The sequence below is a fragment of the Vipera berus genome, assembly GCF_964194415.1.
Source record: "Vipera berus genome assembly, chromosome: 5".
Taxonomy (NCBI): domain Eukaryota; kingdom Metazoa; phylum Chordata; class Lepidosauria; order Squamata; family Viperidae; genus Vipera; species Vipera berus.
In genome coordinates, this window is record NC_138207.1 from 41,321,577 (window position 1) to 41,331,456 (window position 9,880).

Below are 9,880 nucleotides of genomic sequence, written 5' to 3' on the forward strand. Positions count from 1 at the left end.
AGAATGTAGTCATCAAAGGGATGAAAAACAGTTCAGGAAATCTGGGCCTATAATTTTGGGTGCTTCCACAATGGCAGGTTTCTAATACTATTAGTCAAAAGCAAAGGTGAGCAAATTTGTTCAAGCCAAGGAACCCACTTAGACTTTGAGAACATCCTATCTCACTCTAGAAATGATGAGACAAATTCCTAATTTGTTTTTAATTGTATTTTAAGTAAATGTAGTTAATTTTTTTAATGTGGATTTAAACATTTCTTCTTATGGGATATTAAAATTTAAACTTTTGGAAGAGTCTTATGAGTTTTAAGTCTTGTAAAGATAGAATGCAGCATTCAGTCTTTTTCTCCTAACTGAATTTTTGTAATACTGTAAGTCGGGGAAGGACAGAGTAATGGAAAACTATAAGTTATATAAATGGAAGACAAAATAATCTCAAAACACAGATACATACAATCCTATATCAGAAGCAGAACAGTTGCATAATAAAAGCCTCATTCGAAAGACCTTTGTGGTAGAGTTCAGAACAAAATGAAGTGTACCATATGCCAAATACACAAATAGCATTTGGTCAGATGTAATCAACTGTAAAATTTAGGTAAATAATGTATTCTGAATATATTTATCCTGCATCCATGCTTCTCCAAAAAAAATTTTTACATTGGCATTTACTAGTTACTTTGGGCTTATTCCTCATATAGCCTATATGTGGTTTGCTATAATAAAATACGTTTGCTACAAGGCTACTGCTAAGCTTGTAAGCCGCCCTGAGTCTTCGGAGAAGGGCGGGATATAAATGGAATTTAAAAAAATACTGTTGAAAAGCGATGTGATACAAATAGGCATATTAGTGGAATAATTCAAAATATGGGAAATGCTCTTGATCAAGCAAAAAACATTTCTAGATAGAAACTTAGTTCCAACAGTGACCAGCCAAATATTCCTGGCAAGTCAATGATATAATGTGAGGGCAGCAGGCCTCAGTTATTTTGGCTTCCCAGCATTTGGTGGTCCATAGCATTCTGCCTTTCATTCCCAAGACTGAATCCAAGGATCACTTTCAATCCCAAGATTGAATCCCAAGATCAATCTTCCTGTGATATCATAGCCTTTAACTCTTCCAGTCTATTTGTATACCACCCTTCAGCAAATTTGCCATGACAACTTTCAAATGCAAAGTAGACTATGAAACTAAAGCAACTGAAAGCATCCTTTAAAAAAGTAAAATACATTTAAAAGACTGGGAGAGTACAAATATTTTTGCCTGTTAATAAGACAAGAACAAGAATGGTATTAGCTCTACCACTGGAGTTCCCACAGGTTTAGTTAATACTCCATTTATATTGGATACAAGAACACATGGAAAGTCAATGAAGATATTCTTGGTACACAAACCACTGGTGTGGAAGCAGGGAATCCTTCAGATCCTCCCATCATATAAAGACATTTAAAGGTAAATAGCAGACTTTAAAATCAATATATGAAGCCCTTTGGATGTGTCAAGGCAGCCTTCTCTGTGATCACATACATGAAAGGGAGAATGCACTTCTCCTTCCAAACTGAGGCCAACGGATCCTTTCCCCTTCTGCAGCTAATCCAGCTGAAGTAAAAGTTGCAGTTTCAATAGCTACACTGGGATCTTATTGGAAATGAGCAAGGCAAGTTACCAACATATAACTCTCCTATTAATTAGCTCAAACTCTAAATATTGACTTGGATTAAATTCAACTGTCTATTCAGTTTCAAAAACAAACTTGCATATAATATTTTAAAGCAGCAAATACAAAGTGGAACAAGGCATACTGTCTCTTCACTTGGAAAGGTTGCTATATTATACTAAAACCATGAGTGATACTACTGACCTCTCAAAATGACAAAGATGGGTTTAAGAGTATCTCCAGGGTGCAGAATGGATCCTGTAGGTTAAAGTAATACATCTCATCCAGAACAGGTTGAACACTATCTCTCAGAATAAACAAAACACTTACCCATTTCCAATTCTATTTCAAAAGCACTAGAATGAAGACATATACAAACACACACACACAAACATACACACACAAAGAGATTCTGTCATGCCCTGTCCTCTTCTATTTACTCCATCTTTGGGCACCCCTGAAACACTGATTTTACATTTCTCTTTGATGAAGCAACTACTTTATCCTGTGAAAGGGATAAAGAAAGAAAAATAAAGAAATTTGTTACAAGCCAGTCTCAAATTTCCACCCTCTAGAAAGGATTTAGAAAATGATTTCAGTTTACTTATGTTTCAGTTTCTTCCACTGCACTTCTCTGCCTAGGTGTACAGACACAGAGATGTTATTTTTCTTATTTAGTTAATATGAATTACAGGCTTCAAGCTCCCTCCCCTCCATATCCAAAATGAGGAACCATTCTCTTTTCTCTATTTCCCCCCCCCCTCGTCTTTCCCCCTTCACCAACACGATTTACATTCTCAATGTAATGTATTAAAAAGTTGACAGGGCCGAAAGGATTCACATGATGTCGGCTAAGAAACCCAATTTCCATGATGAATTGCCCGGAGCCCCTGAATCACAAACCATTTTTTCCGCTGCTCAGAAGTTGATTTTTTTTTTAAATCTTCTTAAAGCCTCTCTCCTAATCTTCGGCTAGAAGAGATGGGTGAAAGTATTTTTTTTCAAAACTAAGGAAAGTACATCTTGGTTGTTGTGCATCAAATTTGAAAATGCAAGGTTAGTAATATTTCAAATCAGCTGTGGTCCAAGCCACTTGCTAAGTATTCTCTGATCCTCTCCTCTTCTTCACCTCCTGGAGTTTCTGATGGCAAGAATGCAGAGCCATTATAGGGATTGTGTGTGCATATGAATGTGTGTGTCTGTGTTCACACATTTCATGGGCAGGCCAGAGGAGGAACAGAACAGAATAATTGAGGTATGAAACTCTCCATCCTCGTTCTTTCATGAGGGCATGTGTACCGAAAACCACACATTTGAATGACTAGATGAATTATAGCTGCCTAAATTATGTGGCTTTTGATTTCACCACAAATTTATACTGAAACGACCATTTGGGGGAAAAATGACCTGTACTCTCTTTTTCTTCCTCTGAATTTAGATATTACAATAGTTCTGTGGCTATTAATAAAGCAAGTAGTTAAACAGTAAAACAGAGATAGCATGCCTTAAAAATATATAGCATGAAGTTGTCGTAACAAAGATCTACACAAGGCAGTTTAGTTTTTACATAGCTCGGCTATGAAGTAATATTTCCTTTACTACAAAAACTAGCTTTGATTTCTTCTTCATCAGATACATATACATATAGGTTTAATTGGAGAATTGCATATGGATTTGACAAAAAGGTTTTCTTCTTTATTTATGAAAATATTCCCTCAATATTAGCATTAAATCAGCTCTGAAACATCCTATATTTTCAGTCATTTAATCTGTTGACCAACCAGGTACATTGAACAGAAAATCTATGCTTCTGTATTTTTAAGTCATTGATTATTATATTCATCATAAGTATTACTCCTGGACTTATATAATTGGGGAAATATCAATACAGCTATTACATGAAATGATATATAGAGATGTGGTGGGAGCAAATATAATTTGCAAAGCTAAAAAGGTAAGGAGAATGTAATGAAGGAACTGGTGTAAACTAATATTAACTATACTTCTCTTTTTAATCTCACTTATTTTGTCTTTTCCTGTTTCATGTCTTAATTCTGTTGGATTACTGTTTCTTTCTACAGTTTGTTTAAGATTGTTTACATGAAAAGGAATTGCATGATTATGTTCAGATCTACAGTACATATATAGGTATAAATGATATATCAGTGCAGAGTTGAATCCACAAAGAATTGTTGGCTATGAAGTTTTTAAATCTACACTTTCACTCTACAAAAGTATACTTACAATATGATTGTTGTCACTAATTTACTGCATCACTGCAGGGGTTGACAAATTCAGTGATACCATAACTTCATAAAATAATAAATTAATGTATGTAGTGACTTCCATTCAATTAATAAAATTAATTATTTCTTTTTGGAGTTGAGATTGGGCAAGAAATAAAAATATACCTTTAAATATTAAATATTAAATTATTTTAATCTATTTATCAGAAAGTCCTTATATAGCAAAGCCAATATAGCAGTTGGCTGCTGCAGACTTATCCAATCCTCCAGGAACCACTTATTATCCTCAGTTAAACTTATAGGGCTGTGAGAAACTCTTCCCGCTTTTCCCATTGACCATATGTTCATGAAGGTTCTGTTGGTATCAGCGCTAAGCAATTTCTTCTCAACAGACAACTGAAACAAAGAGGTTGATAGGATTTGAAATGGAGAAAGAGAAAAGGTTAGGTTTAGAGTGGCATGTATGAACAGGCATGTGTTCAATGCTTCAATTTTCAATGGTTGATTTGGAAATCTATTTGGTCCTAAGATATAATTTATACAGTCATATAAAAATAGAATGCACTGAAGTTTGCTGGGAACTATTTCAGCTTGCCACCGTTCTATCACAGCATCTACAGCAGCCAGGTTTTTAACGGTTCATAAAAAAGCAATATGGTTGGAGCAGTATGGCTTACAATTGATTGTTGTTTTGATGGCGGCTCTTTGTTCTGTTCCTCAGTGTTATTCCTCCTCCCCATTTCCAATGCTGGTTCAAAGGATACCATGGTTAATGGCACTGAAAACTGGTAAAAGAACAAGGAGCACCAAGATGCACCGACCACTATCCTTTTTACCCCAGATTAAAGCATTTCTTTTCAAAATAGAGAAAGACATAAAACAGCTAGAACAGCTTTCTTCAACTGATGGCCTCTGGATGCACTGAAATTTAATTTACATTATTCATCCAAATGGCCTGGTTTTTAGCCATCCTGGTAAAGGATTACAGAGAGCACCCAACTGAGACATTGCAGTAAAGGTGTTTCACAACAACATATGGTTTACAATATTTATTATCAGGGCTTTTTTTTCTCATAGAACGCTCAGAACGGCGTTCCGGAACCTTTTTTTTTTTGCAAAAATAAACAAACAACCCAGCTCCCTTATTGGTTTTCCTAAGCCTATTGCAGGGCTAACAATCTTGGCTCTTTTTCGTTGACTTCAACTCCCAGAAATCCTGAGCCAGCCATGCTGAGGGGAAAGGGAGAGGTTTCCAAGCTGAGCCATGCTGGCTCAGGAATTCTGTGAGTTGAAGTCCTTGAGTCATAAAAGAGCGTGCACTAGAGGAGGACATTAAAATTATTTACAGGATTACTTCTTTAGGAACTAAACTTTTAGAATCTAAAACAGCTAATTCAGAAAAGCCAACAGGAAAGAACCTCACATTTTTCATCTGCTTCTGTCTTTTGGAAGGTAAAATTAGATAACAAAATAATCTATTTCTTATGTTAACATCTCTGCAATGAAATCAAAGATAACAGGAAAGAAATGAGAAACATTTTTCTCAGTGTAATATGTCTAATTTAGCTGATTCTAGAAAAAAAATAGCATCTTTTGTACACTCTTGAAAACTATTTTGAATCTAAACAATTCTTAAGAATGAAATATTCTTAATTTGGACTTTACTTTTACTGTTTGGACTGTTGTGTGTTTTGAAAAATAGATTATTTAGAATCTAGTTATGTTGCACTTCTGTCTTTAAATAATTAACCTAGTATATACATAACAATATATGATGTTTTCCCTGGTGAGCTTAACATCAATAACAACATTTATTAAAAAGGCTAAAATAATTTCTGGGGGTATTATCTGTATAGTAAAATTTTGGACAAGTAGTGATCATGTTACATATGTGCATAAGCATAGTCAGTAGCATATGCCTTTTTAAAAATATCAAACATGCAAAGAAACAAAAATAAGTCCAAAATATCTGTATTACATCCAGAAATGCCAACTTTGCAACCAATATTTCTCATCCATAACTATGGCACTCTAAGGATACCTGCATACATGCAAATGTTTCTCTGGGATCAGTAATGCAACAGGGATTGCTTTTTCCTTCCAGTAACATATACCTAAAACCAGTTTATTGCATTTGGCAATTGTACTAAAAAAATCTCATTCATTTAATTTGAAATGAAGTGAAAAATTGATTTAAATTATTTTATTAAAACAAATTAATGCCAATTCTTTTATAAAAAGTTGCCTCATACAAAATGAGTTTGACATGCCTGCTCTAGATAGTTGAATGCTCCAAAATAAATTCTAGACCAGGCCTGTACATGCAGCCTACCAAGCACCCTTGGACAGAGCACAGACTTTTTTTTTAAAAAAAGTAATAAAATCACCACCACAGCCCTGAAAGTCATGTTGCCTAGTGCCTCCATGGCTTACCATGACCACAAGCTCCAACACTGTAGATGCTCCTCTAGTCACCAAATCATTGATTAGCCCACCAGCATTCCTTTGCAGACCACAAAGATTTTTAATTTATCAGTGTGGGTCTTTCCTTTCTACAAGATAATAATAATAATAATAATAATAATAATAATAATAATAATAATAATAATAATAATAATAATAATAATAAGTTGGAAGGGACCTTGGAGGTCATCTAGTCCAACCCCCTGCTCAGGCAGAAAACCCTATACCATTTCAGACAAATGGCTGGCCAGTCTCTTCTTAAAAACTTCCAGTGTTGGAGCATTCACCACTTCTGGAGGCAGGTTGTTCCACTGGTTAGTTGTTCTAACTGTCAGGAAATTTCTCCTTAGTTCTAGGTTGCTTCTCTCCTTGACTAGTTTCCATCCATTGCTTCTTGTCCTGCCTTCAGGTGCTTTGGAGAATAGCTTGACTCCCTCTTCTTTGTGGCAGCCCCTGAGATATTGGAACACTGCTACCATGTCACCCCTCACCCTTCTCTTCATTAAACTACACATACCCAATTCCAGCAACCGTTCCTTATATGTTTTAGCCTCCAGTCCCCCAATCATCTTTGTTGCTCTTCTCTGTACTCTTTCTAGAGTCTTGACATCTTTTTTACATCATGGTGGCCAAAACTGGATGCAATATTCCAGGTGTGGCCTTACCAAGGCATTGTAAAGTGGTATTAGAACTTCACGTGATCTTGATTCTATCCCTCTGTTAATGCAGCCTAGCACTGTGTTGGCTTTTTTGGCAGCTGCAACACACTGCTGGCTCATATTTAAGTGATTGTCCACTAGGACTCCGAGATCTCTCTCACAGTAACTACTATTGAGCAAGGTACCACCTATACTATACCTGTGCATTTGATTTTTCCTGCCTAAATGTAGAACCTTACTTTTTTCACAATTGAATTTCATTTTGTTAGATAGTGCCCAGTGTTCGAGTCTGTCCAGATCCTCCTGTATCTTAAGCCTATCTTCTGGAGTATTGGCTATTCCTGCCAGCTTGGTGTTGTCTGCAAATTTGATGAGTTCCCCATCTATCCCCTCATCCAAATTGTTGATGAAGATGTTGAAGAGCTGCACAGACCTCTTCTAGATTTTCCTCTTGCCTTTCCGAGTTAACTCCTTGGTCTGTCATTGAGCAAGAATTGACTTTGTAGGGAAGCATATTATCATTTGATGTATATTTAACATATGTTCTACCTTTATTTACCAATTATATAATATTTGTATGCAATCCACATGGCGAGGTTTGGGGAAACTTACAATAGAAAAAATATATTTTTAAAATCATAAGATTAAAACATCGCCTGGCCCGCACCACCTCCGCTGCCCGCATCATGCAGCCCCGCCATATAGAGTGGGCTCTGCTGCTCCCACAGCACCAGCCGCGCCAGCTCCAGCCCCAGGGAGGGGAGCCCGCCGCCAACACCCTTCGCACCTGTGACTGCAGCAGCACCGCCCCCCCGCCTCCTGCGCCCGCCAAGATGAGAGTTCCAGCACCTTTTTTTTTTTTTTTAGAAAAAAAGCACTATTGATTATACTACATTTTGCATAGCACCAAATACTAGCATTAAATATGGGGGAGAGTTTAGTGTTTAATCAGAATTTCTACCTTGAAAAATGAAAACTAGATCCCATGTCTGTTGAACAGTCTGAAGAAAACTGTACAATTGTTACATGAAAAAGAAACAATAAAGACCTTTTTATTTCTTTTCATTGCTTGTGTGTACATACCCATATGCACCATCTTTATCACTAATTTATACTCAGTGACATTAACCTCCTCATTTTCCAAGTTTTGTATTATTTTATTCTTTATTGCTGCTTTCACATCTTCTTTCAGCCATGTGGCTTTCTCACCAACAAAACTTAAACATGCATTGATCTCTTAAATAAAGTTTATAAATCCCTGATCAGTTACGAATAGTCTTCATTACTTGCAGGTAAGTACATCATAAGCAAGCGCACTTTATTTATTTCATTCTTCACAATTGCTCTTCTCAGTTGGGTACAACTCAACAAACTTTGCTATCTGACATAGATGCTAATCTTAACAGAATGGAATGGCAGTTTCAGGGCACTTGTTTCAGAGTAGATCCACTAAAGTCAGTAGTATGACTTTGATTTTTAATATACATTTTTATATCAGTCTGTTTGCATGTCATAGAAATGTACAAGAAGAAGTCCCAACTCTTTAATAACACTGAACATTATACAGTAAAAACATATCATTTAAAATAAGGAAAACAACAAAACTCCACTAAAAGAGTTCCTCCACTAGAAGAAAAGCAACCCTTAACAGACAAGCACATCACCCTCTTTAAACAAAGGCCTGTGTGGGTTTTTGTTCTGTGTGTATAGGGATGAGTTTCAGAGTTGTTTTGAATACTGCCAGGATGAACCAGACTAATTTTAGGGGCAGTGGTGCACCAGACGTGACACTCTTAATCACTAAAAAACAGACTCTACACCATTAAAGGCTTTATAGGTACTAACCAGCTCTTTGAATTGCAACCAGAAGCTGGTAACCAATGTACTTCACAGAAATGAAATACATCCATAATTGCCACCATATTTTGGATAAGCTGCAGCTTCCAACTAGTTTTCAAGGGCAGCCCCAGTATAGTTGTCCATGTGTGAAGTAGCCAAAGCACGAGAGATTGTTTGAAGGTAAAGATCTCCCAATAAGGCCCTCTCAACCTCCAGGGAAGGGCATAATGGACACCTTAAACAAATTTATGCAGACCTTCCTAGCCACAGTGTTATAGATTCTTCAAGTAGGAGTTGTGAATCATGACCCCTAAATTGTGTGCCTTTTCCTTAAAGGACTAACACATCCCCAGCCCCTTATATCCCAGGCAATAAACATTTTAGTGGCAATTTAAATTTCTTAATTGATGCAAAAAGTTGTTCCAAAATTAATCATGTTGAAAATAAAATCACTGTATTTTTGTTAGATAGGAGTTACTGAAATCACTAGAATCATAATTATGTAAGTTCCACTGTGTTCAGTGGTCATGTTCTAAGCTGGTTTAATAATTAAATGTAGATCCAGTGCAATGAATATACATTTTCTTTCCTACATAGCATATAATTGGGATGTACTGATAGTTAAGAAATATGGTCGTATAAAAGGCCAAAGAAGCATACAATTTATTCATGCCATTTTAAACATTTTTATACAATAAAACTTATGCTAGAGACACTAGTACCATACAGTTAAAACAGCTGTAAAGATAAAGCAGTAATTAAAACATAGTCCTAAAATTATTGAGATTGTCCCACAGAAAGAGTATTACACTTTCCGGGGCTGCATATACATAATAAGGGAATTTGGTTTGTTTTAACTTTAGTTAGCTTTATTAAAACAGAACAAAACTAGCCTATTTGTTTATAACCACTGTATTGTATAAACTCAGAAAATAGTTTACTTCAATAACTAAAGATGGTATGTGAATTCAACCAACAGGACTTAAATCTCAGTAGGCATTTATCTGATTACAGTAAT